We start from the raw sequence: 14,785 nt of genomic DNA, 5'->3' as shown, positions 1-14,785 counted from the left end.
GGTTTAATTACCAAGAGCAGCTCAAACACTGATTATTACGTCTTATGATGGAGGTTTCTTTGCTGCCTCATGACCAGAGGAGTGACTGAGGATTAATAGATTTCAACAGTCATCTTCTCGGTGGCGGTGCTTCCAAATGCCAACATTGTTTAAATGTCAGAACGCAGCTTCAGGTAGACGAGAGAAAATCTAAACAGCTGCAGGTGAAATTAAAGTAATTATCTCTGACATTTTGATTTCAATTAATAAATAACTCATTTTCCACTCGTGCGTCTGACAGCTCAGAAAGTGATATCGAAGAAGTCGTGAATCATATGAATCAAACAATCTTCCCTCTTGGTCCGTACGGGGGCCCTAAAGTACTCACCACGTACATACTGCCAACCGTAGCTGCTGTTAGGTTGTGTTAGCTCACTTTGTAAGCCAGGCTGCCCAGACTGTGAGCTCAGAGCACCGGGTAGAAGAGGTTTACCGGCCCAGCAGTCAGCAGCTTCTATGGACATAATGACAGAGGAGAAGAGAGTGAAGAGGAAACCAAAACCCACAAACTGCAGACTCCCTCTCAGAAGCTTTTTGGACGACTGAACACCGTCTCCAGTTCAACACTGTTCACCTTTCCCACCAGGTGTAATCGCTCGGCTGCAGCCAGCAGCTCCGGCTCTTCAGTTTCAGGACTGAGGATGTGTGAGGCTGATTACAGATGGACCGACAAGCTGCCGCCTGGCACACCAGAGCCTTTTTTATCACACACGAGCTGAAGTTGAAAACTCCATTCAAAAGAAACAAAAATTCCAGGTGTTTAGTCGTATTTCTTCTTATCAAACACTTCGTCTCGGCTCCTTCGTCTGAAGAACAAAGACGAAATCTTTCATGCTCAGTCTTCCAGATATTGATCGTAAACACGACCCGAAAAGAAATGCAGAGTTCAGTCGATGGATGATGAACCATCACCCTCCCAAAAAAAACAATCTGATCCAACAGTGAAGGCGCATCAGGAACCAAAGTATGCAGCTGGTGAAACAACCTGTAACTTATATAGCCTGGAGCATCGACGAGGAGCTTTGTAACTTTTGACAGATCAGATATGATACAAGATGAATATAAAGACGGGATTTTAAAACGGTATATTTGTCGACGTTTAACTTCTCAAACTTCAGCCAGAACCAGCAAACACGTCTTCTTCTTTTACACGTCTTCTTTCAACAAACATGGTGTAACAGGACCTGCTCCATACGTAGATATAAAAGGTAATAAAGAACTACCTGCAGGCAGAACTGGAGCTTCTGAGCTTCAGGTCATGACAGTTCTCAGGTACAAACAGTAATTCTAAAGTAACTCTGTCGGCTCGGCCATGTCGGCTTAATCCTCGAAATGTGAGAAGTGCCATCCACTCGTGCACAGATACTCAGCCACTCTTCTCTCTAATGCATCCTTTCTTTCTCTCTCTCTCTCCATTTAGCCGCGCATCACCATACAATGATTTATTCATCACTCCATTTTCTCACTTCCCTGTCACTGGCAGCACCACCTATTTTTGTCCTCGTCCCAGCGAGCGCGAGCAGAAAGAGGCGAGGCCAGAGCAGGAAGACGCTTCGCTCTCTGTTCGGGAGACGTCACGCTTCAGATGTCGAAAAGATTTAACGTCTCGTCACTGAAATGTTTGAGGTCTTAATCAGGAACTCAAAGGGAATCACGATAAATGAGCTGTGATCAGTGGATTGTGTGAAAGAAAACCACCTTGATACGAACCCCGAGAGCCGCACTGGAGACAAGTGTCTGTGGATCCATCCATCCTGGCCTTTCCTCCTTCCTGTATGTTTGACAGAGTTGGAGTGAGTTGTAGAGCCGAAGCTCTCCGTGACAAACTTTGTAAATAAACTTCAGTCGGTGAATCTTCCCCTCAGCGACTCATAAAGTCAAACTTTGTGTTCAGGCGAGTGAACTCGTCTTCCTCAAGGACTCTCTGATGCACAGCGGATCGACTAATTGGAGAGTCGAACTGAAGGTGTAAATCACAGCGAGTTACGGTGAGCGAGCAGGTCGGCGCCGAGTATCCGAAGGACGGCGCTCTGTCGGCGTGAACACTGAGAGACAAATAAACCTCTGTCAAACACTAACATGAGCATTCTCAGCTGCTCCGGCTCATTTCAGCTCCAGGGTCAGCGCACCAATGAGAGCGATAAAGGTGTGTCGCTGCACGCCCACACAGTCCTGATCAGGGATCAGATCAGGTAATGTGAGAACACCTGCGTGGGCGGACTGCGTTTGTGCTCACACGGCAAAATACCGAACATACCTGAGCATGTCGAGATGAATGTTTATGCAGAGGACAGAGGAAAAAGGTAGCAGGGACTGAAAGTGAGGGGGAGCAAGGACAGGAGGAGAAAAGACAAAGAAAGACGAAGAGAACGACGGATGACGCGTTGAATGAAAAGTAATCTGATGTTTAAAGCATCCGTAACGAAGACCGAACGTTCAATGAACGTTTCCCGTCTCACCTCCAGGCCAGCTGTCAGACTGTGTGTGTGTGTGTGTGTGTGTGTGTGTGTGTGTGTGGCGGATGAAGTGAAATCAAATGAAGGAGGCGTGGAGCCACGACGTAAATGCCAACGCTCGCCGTCAGCAGGAGGAGTCGCTCAAACCGAAGATAAAAGATTCATCTGAGGGCGAAACAAACACAGACGTCACGCCTCGTGAAGAATTACACGGTAACGTGTGTGTGAAGTGTTTACACGGGCTCTGCTCAAAGCCCATGATGCACTGCTGCCTTTTTTAACGGCGCATTAAACCGTCAACTATCACCAAACAAGAGCATCAATGATGTACGTCGGCTGGTGGTCGCCCACCGGGAGCTGGGAAGCTTTTCCCTGCCAACGCCGCCAGGTGCTCGCTCATGGTGGGACTGAGTCAGGCTCCAACATGCCCGACCTTTCCTACAACTCGCCTGTTCGAATGGAAATAAGGCAGGAACACGAGAAATAAGAGGATCCTGTTAAATATCAGGGAACCCCCCACGCTTAGAGACATGGTTTAACCCACATGTCCATCAGCCAATGGGAACTCGTGACACCACATGATCACATGTTGTTAACACGTCAGCATGCACGATCTCAGACATCAGTTTCATTAACGGCGTGTTTATGTCTTCTCATACATCTTCTTTACAGGTCTGCTCCGAGGACATGAAACATGTTTATTATGGACAGAGACAGAAACACCGACCCAGCAGAGACACCGAGATGCAAAGTTTATGCTCTGCAACTCATTAAGAGCTCGGCCAGCAGGAAAATATACTGTGTGTGTGTGTGTGTGTGTGTGTGTGTGTGTGTGTGTGTGATAGGTATAAAAGAAAAATAATGATGTGTGCGTTTCATCTGCTCTCTTCCATAATGAGTTGATGTATTTGAACTTATCAGACGCTCGGGCAAAGCCACTGGCCATACGGCTAACAGAGCAATGATTGCCTACGCCTGTGTGTGTGTATGTGTGTGTGTGTGTCCGTGTGTGTGTGGTAATAGGTTGTTGAACACGTTATTTTATTGCCGAATGTTCCGAGCAAATCGGCCTTAAACTCAATAATAATGTCAGCTTTAATTAATTCCCCTGATAGGAAGGGAGAGAGAGAGGGATGAGAGGACAGAGGACAAGATGGAGAGGAGGGCTGAGCACAATCTGACAATTCTGTTGTTATTGGCTGGAAGATGTGCTGAAATTATCCCAACAAGTTATATGAAGACGGACCTTGGAGAGCATGGCGCCTGTGTTTTTGTTCTGGTGTCCATAAACTTTTGGTCATGAGAGGAAGGAAGTGACAAAAACAGAAGGAGACAAAGGAGAACGTAGAAACAGACGTGAGCGAGGGAAGTGAAGCTGAACGGAGGGAGGAATGTTGTGTAGGTAAATAGTGTGCAGCGTGATAACGAGCTGACACGCTGTACGATATTAAACCCGACCTCTTAATTAAACTGTCCTTTTGTTTCACTTGATCTGCTTCGACTCGCTCGAGCGAGCGGAACAGAAAACATGGTCCAATGATGCCAGAGAACAGCGAGCAGGGAACATAAATAAAACTGTGCAGCGTGCGCAGTAAATATGACTGTATGTCAAGCAGTGCAGAACACACAGCGTTATGTAAAGAGGATTACACAACACGGGGAAGAAAATCTGCCTTTAGTTGGACTTTTTATTCTTCAAAAGGTCAGAAAAACGTCCCGACCCCGTCCTTCATAAATGTTTTACAAATCCCAAAATGTCACAACTCTATCATGTCTGAACTTTCTTCTCCAAGAAGGTCCTCACTTTCCCCAAAATGTTTCCATTTTCCAAACATGTCCTGACTTTTCACTGCACTGGTGGGTAAAGTCGAAGTAAAGAAGTAAACACAACGGTATAATGACTCAATCCATCTTCAGTCTTTGTCTCTGTGTTCATTGTATACATGAACGGCCTTAATACAATAAGCAGCAGCACTTGGACGTTTACTCTGAGCGTCGGCTGCTCTGCCTCATAATGTAGACAACATTCATACACATGTGTTTGACTGCAGACGTACACACAGCGTGAACAGACTGCGCTCTGTCAGCGCTGTTCTGAATTCTGAATCGTCTGATCCGACTTCTCAAACTCTGACGTGAGTCAGCGGAGGATTTTCTTTCAGGTTTTTCCAGAATAAAACAGAAATGCATGACTCGAGGGACGGGCCATGTGGGTCAGACCAGCAACAACAACAACAACAAGCGCTGAAACATTCATGTTTTCAAACCCACTGAAATCTAATCTAATTAATTTAAATGTCGCTGCAGTTACCTTCACACAGACCTAACGAGCTGCCTGGTGCACACCTCCACCTGTGCATGGTGGCTACCTGCTGAACTGCTGTCAATTAAAAAGGCCTAGTCCGTGCTTTTATTTTGAAATGGATGCACCACGGTGTGTTGCACAAGTCCTAAAGTCTGTTTGTGGTCTGCATGGAGCAAAGAAACAAAGCCCAGCTTTCACGTCCACTGAGGCGGCTTCTTCTGATCTTCAGCTGGACATGTTGGAGCTCCTCAGGGTGGAGGGCAGGGTGGGACTGAAACCAACCACCACGTGTATGAGCAGAGGCGGCACAGTCTCATTATTTCATGCATTCAGCATCTTTCTGATTTTCCTGTGACATTCCCAGCAGGACTCGTGTCTCCTCCCATGAAACCTTTAGAGGCGCCGGAGGGTCCGACAATCAGTGTGTGTGTGTGTGTGTGTGTGTGTGTGTGTGTGTGTGTGTTCTAACACAAACAAGGACACGTGTTGTCGACAGCTGAAGGGAAAACAGAGAGAGAGGTGGGGGAGGATGATGGAGAGACATGACAACACACCGAGAGAGAGAGAGAGAAACTACAAGACAGCTGCTCACACTGCAGTGTCATGCCAGAACCGGAGCCGGGCTCAGCAGCCTCTGTGGACATGACGGGCCACCGGGGGCGCTGAGGAGGAAGGATACATGTTCTACCTTCATTTATCCTTCTACACTTCCTCCTGTCCTTCATTTCCTACCTCCCTGTTTCCTTCCTCATCTCCTCCTCCTCGCCTCCTATCCTCTCCTTTCCTACCTCTTCCCTTCTTCTCCTTTAACAACTACTACTACTACAACTACTACTACTACTACACCTACTACTACTACAACTACTACTACTACTACACCTACTACTACTCCTACACCTACTACTACTCCTACACCTACTACTACTACTACTACTACTACACCTACTACTACTACTACTACTACTACTACACCTACACCTACTACTACACCTACACCTACTACTACTACTACTACTACTACTACTACTACTACACCTACTACTACTACACCTACACCTACTACTACTACTACTACTACCACTACACCTACTACTACTACTACTACTACTACACCTACACCTACTACTACTACTACTACTACTACACTACTACTACTACACCTACTACACCACTACTACTACTACTACTACTACTACTACTACACCTACTACTCCTACTACTACTACAACAACACCTAAACCTACTACTACCACTACTACACCTACTACTCCTACTACTACTACAACAACACCTAAACCTACTACTACCACTACTACACCTACTACTCCTACTACTACTACAACAACACCTAAACCTACTACTACCACTACTACACCTACTACTACTACTACTACTACTACTACACCTACTACACCTACTACTACTACTACTACTACTACACCTACTACTACTACACCACTACTACTACACCACTACTACTACTACACCTACTACTACACCTACTACTACTACACCTACTACTCCTACTACACCTACTACTACACCTACTACACCTACTACTACTACTATTACTACTACCACAACACCTACTACTACTACTACTACTACTACTACTACTACTACTACTACTACACCTACTACTACTACTACTACTACACCTACTACTACTACTACTACTACTACAACAACACCTACTACTACTACTACTACTACTACTACACCTACTACTACACCTACTACTCCTACTACTACTACACCTACTACTACACCTACTACTACTACACCTACACCTCCTACTACTACTACTACTACTACTACACCTCCTACTACTACTACTACACCTACTACACCTACTACTACTACTACTACTACTACTACTACTACTACTCCTCCTTCCCTTTCCTTCCTCCTCCTGTTGCTCCTCTTACTTCCTCTACTCAATCCTTACATCCTCCTCACCTTCCCCACCTCCTGTGTCCTTTCCCTACATCATCATCATCCATCCTTATCTCCTCTCCCCACCTGTACCTTCACTTCTCTGCCTCCTACCTTTCTCCACATCCTCAGAAACTCATAATTCTTCCTCATCGCCTCCTTTTCCTATCGCTCTCCTTCCTCCTTCCCTCGCTCTTCTCCTCCTCTCTCCTCTACTTCCTGACAGGACACAAACTAGGAAACACGACAGACTCCTTCGTCTTTAAAGCAGGCGGGCCCTCGGAATGATTGAAAGGTGATGCCTTGAGGTCAAAGGTTACGTGTTCAGCTGCCAGCAGCCGTTAGATCAACCTCCGCCTGTGTGTGTGTGTGTGTGTACCATGTGACTTTAATTGCCAACATCTGTAACTATGGTAACGTCATCAGACGTGTGCATGTGTGTGTGCTGGTATCTACACACACACACACACACACACACACACACACACAGCAGGGGGCCGTTAAACGGCGAGGCCTCGGCACAGCAGGACGGCCGCCGGCTCTGACGGTTACGTAACGAGCAAACGGACGCACTCGTCGCTCTCGGGCGTCTATTGACGAGGACAAACCGGTGATGTCATCAGACAGACGCCGTCTGATTGGCCAAAGTCAGATTTGATCATGAGACTAAAACCTCCTTCACTACTTCCTCGTTCCCTTTTCCTTCCTCATTTCCTTCCCCTTCTGCTGTTACCTACCTTCCTCCCTCCTTTATGTCCCTCATTCCTAACCCTAACTTTCCTTTTCGTTGTCCTCACCTCCTCCTTTCCTAGCTCATTTCCTTTTACTTTCCCTTCCATGCATCCTGTTACCTATCTACCTGTCCTTATCCTCCTCAGTTCCTCCTTCCTTTCCCCACCTTATCATCCTTCCTTGTTCCCTACCTCCTCTTACTCTTACTCGCCTCGTTCTTATAGAAATGTGTTTATTAAAGTTCACAGTCGAGGTGGACTGATCACTTACACACACGTCTGTTTCTCCTTCGACACACTCGCTGCATAAAGCTGCAGATTTAGCATCAGAATGAGCTGATCACTGATCTGAGCTGTGAGCAGACACACACACACACACACACACACACACACACACACACACAGTAATCCTCACAAAGCTCTGAGTCACTGAGTCGCTCTCTGGGAGCGAAGCTCGGCGTTGGAAGGACGCAGATATTAAAAATTTGGTCTGAGTGAGGACTCGTTACAGACGGGTCAGCAGCTGTGACACTTTTTCTCGTTACACCTCTGACTGATTGACAGGAACATGCAGAAGTCTGACAGGTCGCTGTGAGATGATCCGCTCCACAAACACATCACGGGTCAGAACTGTGACCGTGGAAGAGGACAGAACATTTCAGATTAATGTTTAAACAGAGTTCTGCTTATCATGGAGAGAGAGAGAGTGTGTGTGTGTGTCATTAAACAGCATATTAAGACGTGAAAACCTCGTATCTCCAACGCGTCAACATCTTTGAATCTTTGAGATCTGTGGCGATTTCTAACGTTGAAGCGAAGATCCGAACTTTCACAAAATACAGTGAGACACCGTCAAATCCTCGACAGTCTGCAGAACTTTGACTTAAAGTTTCACAACACTGCTGAGACTTTAACAGACTTTAAATGTCCTGAAACTTTCAGTCAAGGTTTTACAGAGAAATACTGTTTTTATTTTTACAGATTTTCTATGATTTTGATCAAACGCATCAAACCTCAAAGTTACAAAGAAAGATGCTGCAGTTATAAACATTATAACATCATAACATTATATAATGTGATGTCAGAAAACTGTCACTTTACATTTGGATGTAATTTACTACTGTAAAAGTCTTAGTCTCTTTTTTAATCAGTACAAAACTACATGCTGACATGTTGATGGAGGCAGAAACTGTCAAAGCAAAATATCAGAATTCAAATGAAGAGTTTAAAAATCTACAGAAAGTTTCAGGTTTTACAGACAGACATTGTTATCTGAATCATTTCCCAGCATCCTTCAGTTCAAAGTCTTTTCTAAGGCCCGAGGGGCACGTGACCCTTCAATTACTCCACAGCCCGCTCGCGCACCTGAGCCTCCGGAACCGGTCCCGGACTTTCACCGTCACGTGTCAAACTATCAGATTTAATTTGACCAAAACACAAATATGGAAAACCAACGTGCACGTGTGTGCACGTGTGTGCACGCGCGTGCAGCGCTGCGCTGTATGACTGCCTATAGGTGTCGCGTGCAATGCACGCACGCAGTCTGTGTGCGCGTGCATTGCTGTGCATCCTACAGTGACTGTGTGTGTGTGTGTGTGTGTGTGTGTGTGTGTGTGTGTGCTCGTGCTCGTGTGACACACTGACCCCTCTCTGTCTCTGTCTCTCTCCGCGTGCACGTGGCTCCGGTCCGGGTCGGTGTTAGCTCGGAGTTCGGGTCCCGGCAGCGCTCACAGGTCCCGGCTCGCTCCTCTCCATCCGGACTCGGTGTCGCGGCTCTCGGCTGACATTGATCTCTCTGCTCGGTGATGGCTGCGAGTTTAAATCCACATCCACGCGCGTCCGTCCCAACCAGAACCTCCGCTCACATCCGCGCTGCTGTCACTGTGGATCAGCGGGACCCGCCGGTGGACTCGACCATGCGTGAATAAAATCCGACAATGTTCTAACGAAGGAAAGTGTCCTCGGATGAACATCAACTCCTCCTCTCTGCTCTCTCGGTGTCTCCGTCCTGTGCGCTCTGGACACGGGAGTGAAGCGCTTTACGCACCGGCGCGTAAAAGCCGAGTGGAGGATCAGAGGAGAGAGAGAGAGAGAGGGAGAGAGAGAGAGAGAGAGAGAGAGGGGGAGAGAAGAGAGCGAGCGAGAGGGGGGAATGAGAGAGAGAGAGGTGGAGTGGAGGACAGCTGAGGGAGGAAGAGGTGGAGGGTTTAGGAGAGAAGGTGGTAAGAGGTGGTTATTGGGAGAGAGAGAAGGATGGAAAGAAGGAGAGAAGGGAGGAAGAGGGGGGAGCAAGAAAGGAAGGATGAGAAAAAGAGGAAATGAAGAGATGCAAAGTAGGATGAGTGTAAGAAAGAGACGGGAAATAAGCGAGGAAGGGAAGGAGGGAAGAGAAGATTGTTGGGAGGAAGAGGAGATGCTGGAAGGAAAGTAGGAGACAGATGAGGAAGAGGAGGAGAGACGGACGGTGAGGAGACGTCCTCATTGACATTTCATGTCAACACGACCACACCTGACAGCAACAGTTTGTCCTGAAGGTGGAAACTGTCAGAGAGGTCTCAGCCTCCTCTGTCAGCGTCCTCTTCACTCTTTCTCCTCTGCCATCAGGTCCATAGAAGCTGCTGACTGAGCTAACCGCAGCTACAGTTTACTGTAAATATCCTGTAGATTGTTCTTAATAAATGACTGAATCCTTCTTCAGCCTGACTGGAACTAAAATACCAGATTCTGCTAGATCCCACCCTCACAGACTGTCTAAAACCTGGACGTAGTCTCCGTGACGTCCCCGCAGACTGTCTAAAACCTGGACGTAGTCTCCGTGACGAATGAATAAAACATTAAATATATCACAATGCAGTACAGTGAAACCAATAAAACCACCACACATGCATAACGTACACAGTGTAAGAAAACCCACTATGAAGCCACACTCATGGATATTAATGAGCCATGTTAATGCTGCTCTTTCACAATCAAAGTGAAGAACTCAAAGAATCTGGAGTGGACCCGCTGCTGTGGGTAACACACCGACCAGTCATGTGTGATCGCTGTCGTCAGGCCTGGTTCCGATCCACTGTCATGACTGTGTGTGAGAGCTGATGCCAGTGTGAAGATGTTGCATGCTGTGACGAGGATGTCACATTAACTTTGCGTGTCAGAGTTCAGTTCAGCCATGCATGTGGTGTGTGTGTGTTGGTGTTGGTGTTTGTTGGTAGGTCAAAGTGAAAACAGTGCACTGTGGTCTTGGCATGCGGGAGCTGTGTGTGACGGTCTGAAGGTTTAGCTCAGAGGACGGAGTCAGCAGAGCATTCAGGATCAACACGTATCATCAGAGTGTCGACGCAGGGACGGAAATCCATCCTTGAAGACATTTGTTGTTGGGTATGATTGAGTGCACGCTGTCTGCTGGGGAGTACACAGCTGGAATTATTGTTATCCGTCTTGTCATGATCAGACGATAACACCGTAATTCTGATTCTGCACACCTGTTGGCAATAAAGTTACCACCGAACCCCTTTGACAGACAGCTGAAGGTAATCATCGATTAAACTTCCTGCAGGTCTGGGCTCAAGTAGGTTCATTCTTTTCGCCTTTTGGCAGCTCTGGAACATGCACCAGATGCTACTGCCAAGGCTTATACAGCCAAGTCAGCAGGTACCCCAGCAAAGCAGAAGCTCAACCGCTGCCGGATGCCAAAAGTAAACGGCTTCAAAGTGTCTGACTGAAACAAACTAGGTATTACTGAGTTACTGAGTTAAGAGTTGACAGTACAGAAAACATAGCGGCTGAAAATTACAGTTTTTTTACATTGGAAATCAAAGTCAGCACACTGAAAGAGAAGAAAGAGCTTACTGAAGAAATCAATTATTGATCTACAAGACCTTCAAGAAAGTTTGGCTTCCATCGATCTGGGAATCCAATGAATCATCTAGGGACAATTAAACCTCTGGGACCAGTGACTAATGTTTTTTATGAGTTCTGGTGTAATCATTGGATATCCGGGTCAAGACGTCCTCTGCAGTCCGATTACCAACTTGAGAAGAGATCACTAATCTGTGCACCAGCTTCGGTTGTTTACTGGCACACTAATCAGCGACAGAAAATGTCCGTGCTAGGATCTGCTACGACCCGTGATGTAGTCCCTTCAGTTATGGCCCACTGGGTGGTTTAAGTTTGACACCTCTGCTTTAGACGACAGTTGATGAGTCTTCTCCAAGTCAAACTCCTCAGACAAATGTGATTGTTCAAAGCTACGCGGACTACAAGCAGAAACCAGAATGCTTCTGGCAGGTCTTTGTCCCTTGCCTACTGATTCTGCATTTATATCCTGTAGACAATTATCTTTAGTCTTTAGCATCCTGTGATGATGCGACTGCACACATGCTGGCAATGGAAGGGTAAAACTACTGCATCCCTTAAACAACTGAAGGGACTTCAGCCAAATTCAACAATAATTAAACTTGCTTTAAAAGCCATATGGCATTACCAGATGTTACTGCTGTGACCAAGTGATACCAAGACCCAGAATAAACTGGAACCAGCGACTGCTATACCAGAAATATACATTTTATTAACAATAGCTTTGATAAATCACTCCAGAGGGAGTAAACGATAGAAAACACAAATCAAACCAACCAAATGGTTAAAAAGAAAACAAACCTGGGACTAGACTAGACTGCATGACCAGGGCGGACTTGTGGAGTCTATATTCAGAAACAATCGTGTTCCTTTTGTTTTTGACGGACTAAAATCCATTTTAAAATATCTCAGCACTGCTTGGTCAAACCTGTTTCCTGGCTGATGTATTCAAACAATCATTCAATCAATCAGTCGCTCACCAACGTGAAAAATCTACAAACACTTTATACAACAAATGATTATTTCAATAATAACATGAGGCTTTCAAACATTTAAAAATGGAGCCTACCAAATCAGCTCCAAACAAAGGCTGGCCTCAGCTGCTCTCCCAGGTGTGTCAGTGCAGGAAGAAAGGCCCAGGTGAGCTCCCCCGCCCTTTTTATAGACTCCGCCCTCTTAGGGCTGGACTTCCTGTTACCCTGCCTTCCACAGTGCCAAGGCCTCTGCAGCCAAATCAGCAGTTACTCACCCAGACACGGCCATGGTACCACAGGACCTACCATGGTACCACAGGACCTCAGCTTGTAGAGCATGCACCCCATGTACAGTCACAGCGGTCTGGGTTCACTTCCAGTCAATTGCAATTTGCTGCATGTCATCCAGCCTGTCTCTGTTTGACTGCTTCTATATACGTGTGTATATATATAAAAATAATACTCTGGAAAAAGTTAAGATGACAGAACAAAATGGGTTTTCACTGTAAAACACAAAGTCAGCAAACTAAAAGAAAGAAAACTTCTTCCTGAATGAAACAACTAACTGGGCTGTTTCAGCTGTTTCAGTTTCTGATGCATCCAGCAGATATCCTCAAAATGCATAATAGATATCCAAGCCGAGTGCGAGCCTGGACTTCAGGTTAATTTCTACTTTTTCCAGATGAGGTAGCACTCTGGAACTGGAATTTGTTGCTGCCAGATGCTATTGCCAAGGCTTCTGCAGTCGAATCAGCAGTTAACCTGGCAAGGAATAACCTCCCACACAGCCAGAGCCCAAAGAAAACAATTTAAAAATGTCCGAAGAAAGAAAGAAATGTGAAAATGAAAAGAACGCTGAACAAACTGAGTATTTAAGTATTTATTTTCACAAAAGTCAGAAAAAAGGGAGGCCCCATGTACAAAAGCTGAGTCCTACAACCTTTCTTTACTCCAGTCTGGTCCTATCAAAAAAGAATCTACAAACAAAGATTGAAAAAGTTAAAAATTGAAAAAACAAAATGGGTTTTCACCAAGTCAGCAATCTGAAGGAAAGAAAAAAAAAACAATTATTGATCTACAAAACCTTCAAGGAAGAGTTGGACTGTGGTTCCAAGATTGATAGATTGATCAATCATTTATCGTCTGATAATGATTTAACCTCTGGGACACAGCTCACAGCATATATCCGGGCCAAGACATCCTCAGTTGGACTGATTGGTCCTGATTGGTCGATACTACCCAAACTACAAGCAGAAACAGGACCTCTGTTTACAGGAAGACATTCTCAGATGCATCTACAACCATCCACGGAAATCCATAATACCTTAAAAAGAAAACCTTTTGGAATAACTGAAGAACCTTCTACCAATACACCACCCATGTTGTGCAAAGAAAAGTCTAAAAAGTGTAGAAATGTTGACGAGATGCTCAGGACTAAACAATCACTATATAAGAATAAAGGTCTGAATGGAAAAAGGTGGACAGGGAAATAAGATAAGATATATCAGGCTCTACAATATTTGTGTATACTTGCATTGTTGGTTTGTTTTCCATCTGTTAAACCTTCATTTTACTTCCTCGTTTATTCCACTCCACAGAATTATCCATCTACATGAAGGAAGACAGAAATAATCTCAGCCTTTCCTCGTCTTCATACATCCAACGCGGCGGTATCGCATACGTTTCACTCTAATAGATTATTCAACAGCTCGTGAGTTCACCTCATTAAAAGACCTATTAGGAGCGCTGTGTGTTGTTTGTCACATGAGTGGAGCCATTGTGTTTAATTAATTTATTGTACCGTGCAACACATGCACACACACACAAGCACAGGTTAGCTCTATTATCCGGGACAATCGAAGCCTTTTTGTCCTGCGTGTCCAACCTTTACCCACCGGTGTACGAATAACATGCGGAATGTGTTTAATCGCGTGTTGTCACAGTACATTTTTTTGTTCTTCATTACACAGGAATGTCATCGAGGCAGTTTAAAGAGCGAGACAGTCTGTATGGTAGGTTTGGGGTTGGGGGCTGTGCCTAACCAAACTGTGTCTCTTTCATTATCCATGTATTTATTATTGTTTCCATGATGGCAAAGTTACTCCTTTCCTGCTCCAGTAATGACACGGTATCCCATACTGTCATGTTGGTTTGTCCACTGGGAGCACAATCCGGAGTTTGCATGTACCTGATGTCTCTGGTGTTTTGTAAAGGTATACAGGTACACTTCAATTGATGATAACACATGTCAGTTAAAAGCATTGATTGACAGGTGTCTAGTTTCAGGATGGGACTTCACGGAGGCTACGTCCAGGTTTTAGACTAAGACTCTGTGTTTAAGAAAGTTTAAACTGGTAGAAATCTGGTGAAAGTGTTACATTTTGTTGCCTTTGTATGCGTCATTTTCAGTTTCCTCTTTCACTTTTAGAACATGCTGATACATTTTTAAAAACACAAACACAACTATTGTTCCTGATGTTGCAGGAAGTT

At 45.3% G+C, this 14,785-nt stretch overlaps 1 protein-coding gene across 5 annotated transcripts in view; it reads right to left on the bottom strand.

The window, feature by feature from the left end:
* Positions 1-12,478, bottom strand: part of npy2rl (neuropeptide Y receptor Y2, like) — a 37,893-nt gene extending 25,415 nt beyond the window's left edge. The window contains exons 1-2 of one of the 5 annotated variants that reach the window (XM_027287753.1): positions 12,391-12,411; positions 9,111-9,503 (exon numbers count right to left, since the gene is read on the bottom strand). The gene's annotated coding sequence lies outside the window, so the exon portion shown is untranslated. Of the gene's footprint in view, positions 1-367; positions 422-1,749; positions 2,091-9,110; positions 9,572-12,390 lie in introns of those variants that run through there. The other 4 variants (XR_003463728.1, XM_027287754.1, XM_027287756.1 and 1 more) reach the window with 4 other exon arrangements.
* Between the last annotated feature and the right edge of the window lie 2,307 nt (positions 12,479-14,785).

Source organism: Larimichthys crocea, chromosome XIV (assembly GCF_000972845.2).
Source record: "Larimichthys crocea isolate SSNF chromosome XIV, L_crocea_2.0, whole genome shotgun sequence".
Lineage (NCBI taxonomy): Eukaryota > Metazoa > Chordata > Actinopteri > Sciaenidae > Larimichthys > Larimichthys crocea.
The sequence above is the reverse complement of the archived record's forward strand: the minus strand, read 5'-3'. Positions and strand labels throughout refer to the sequence as shown.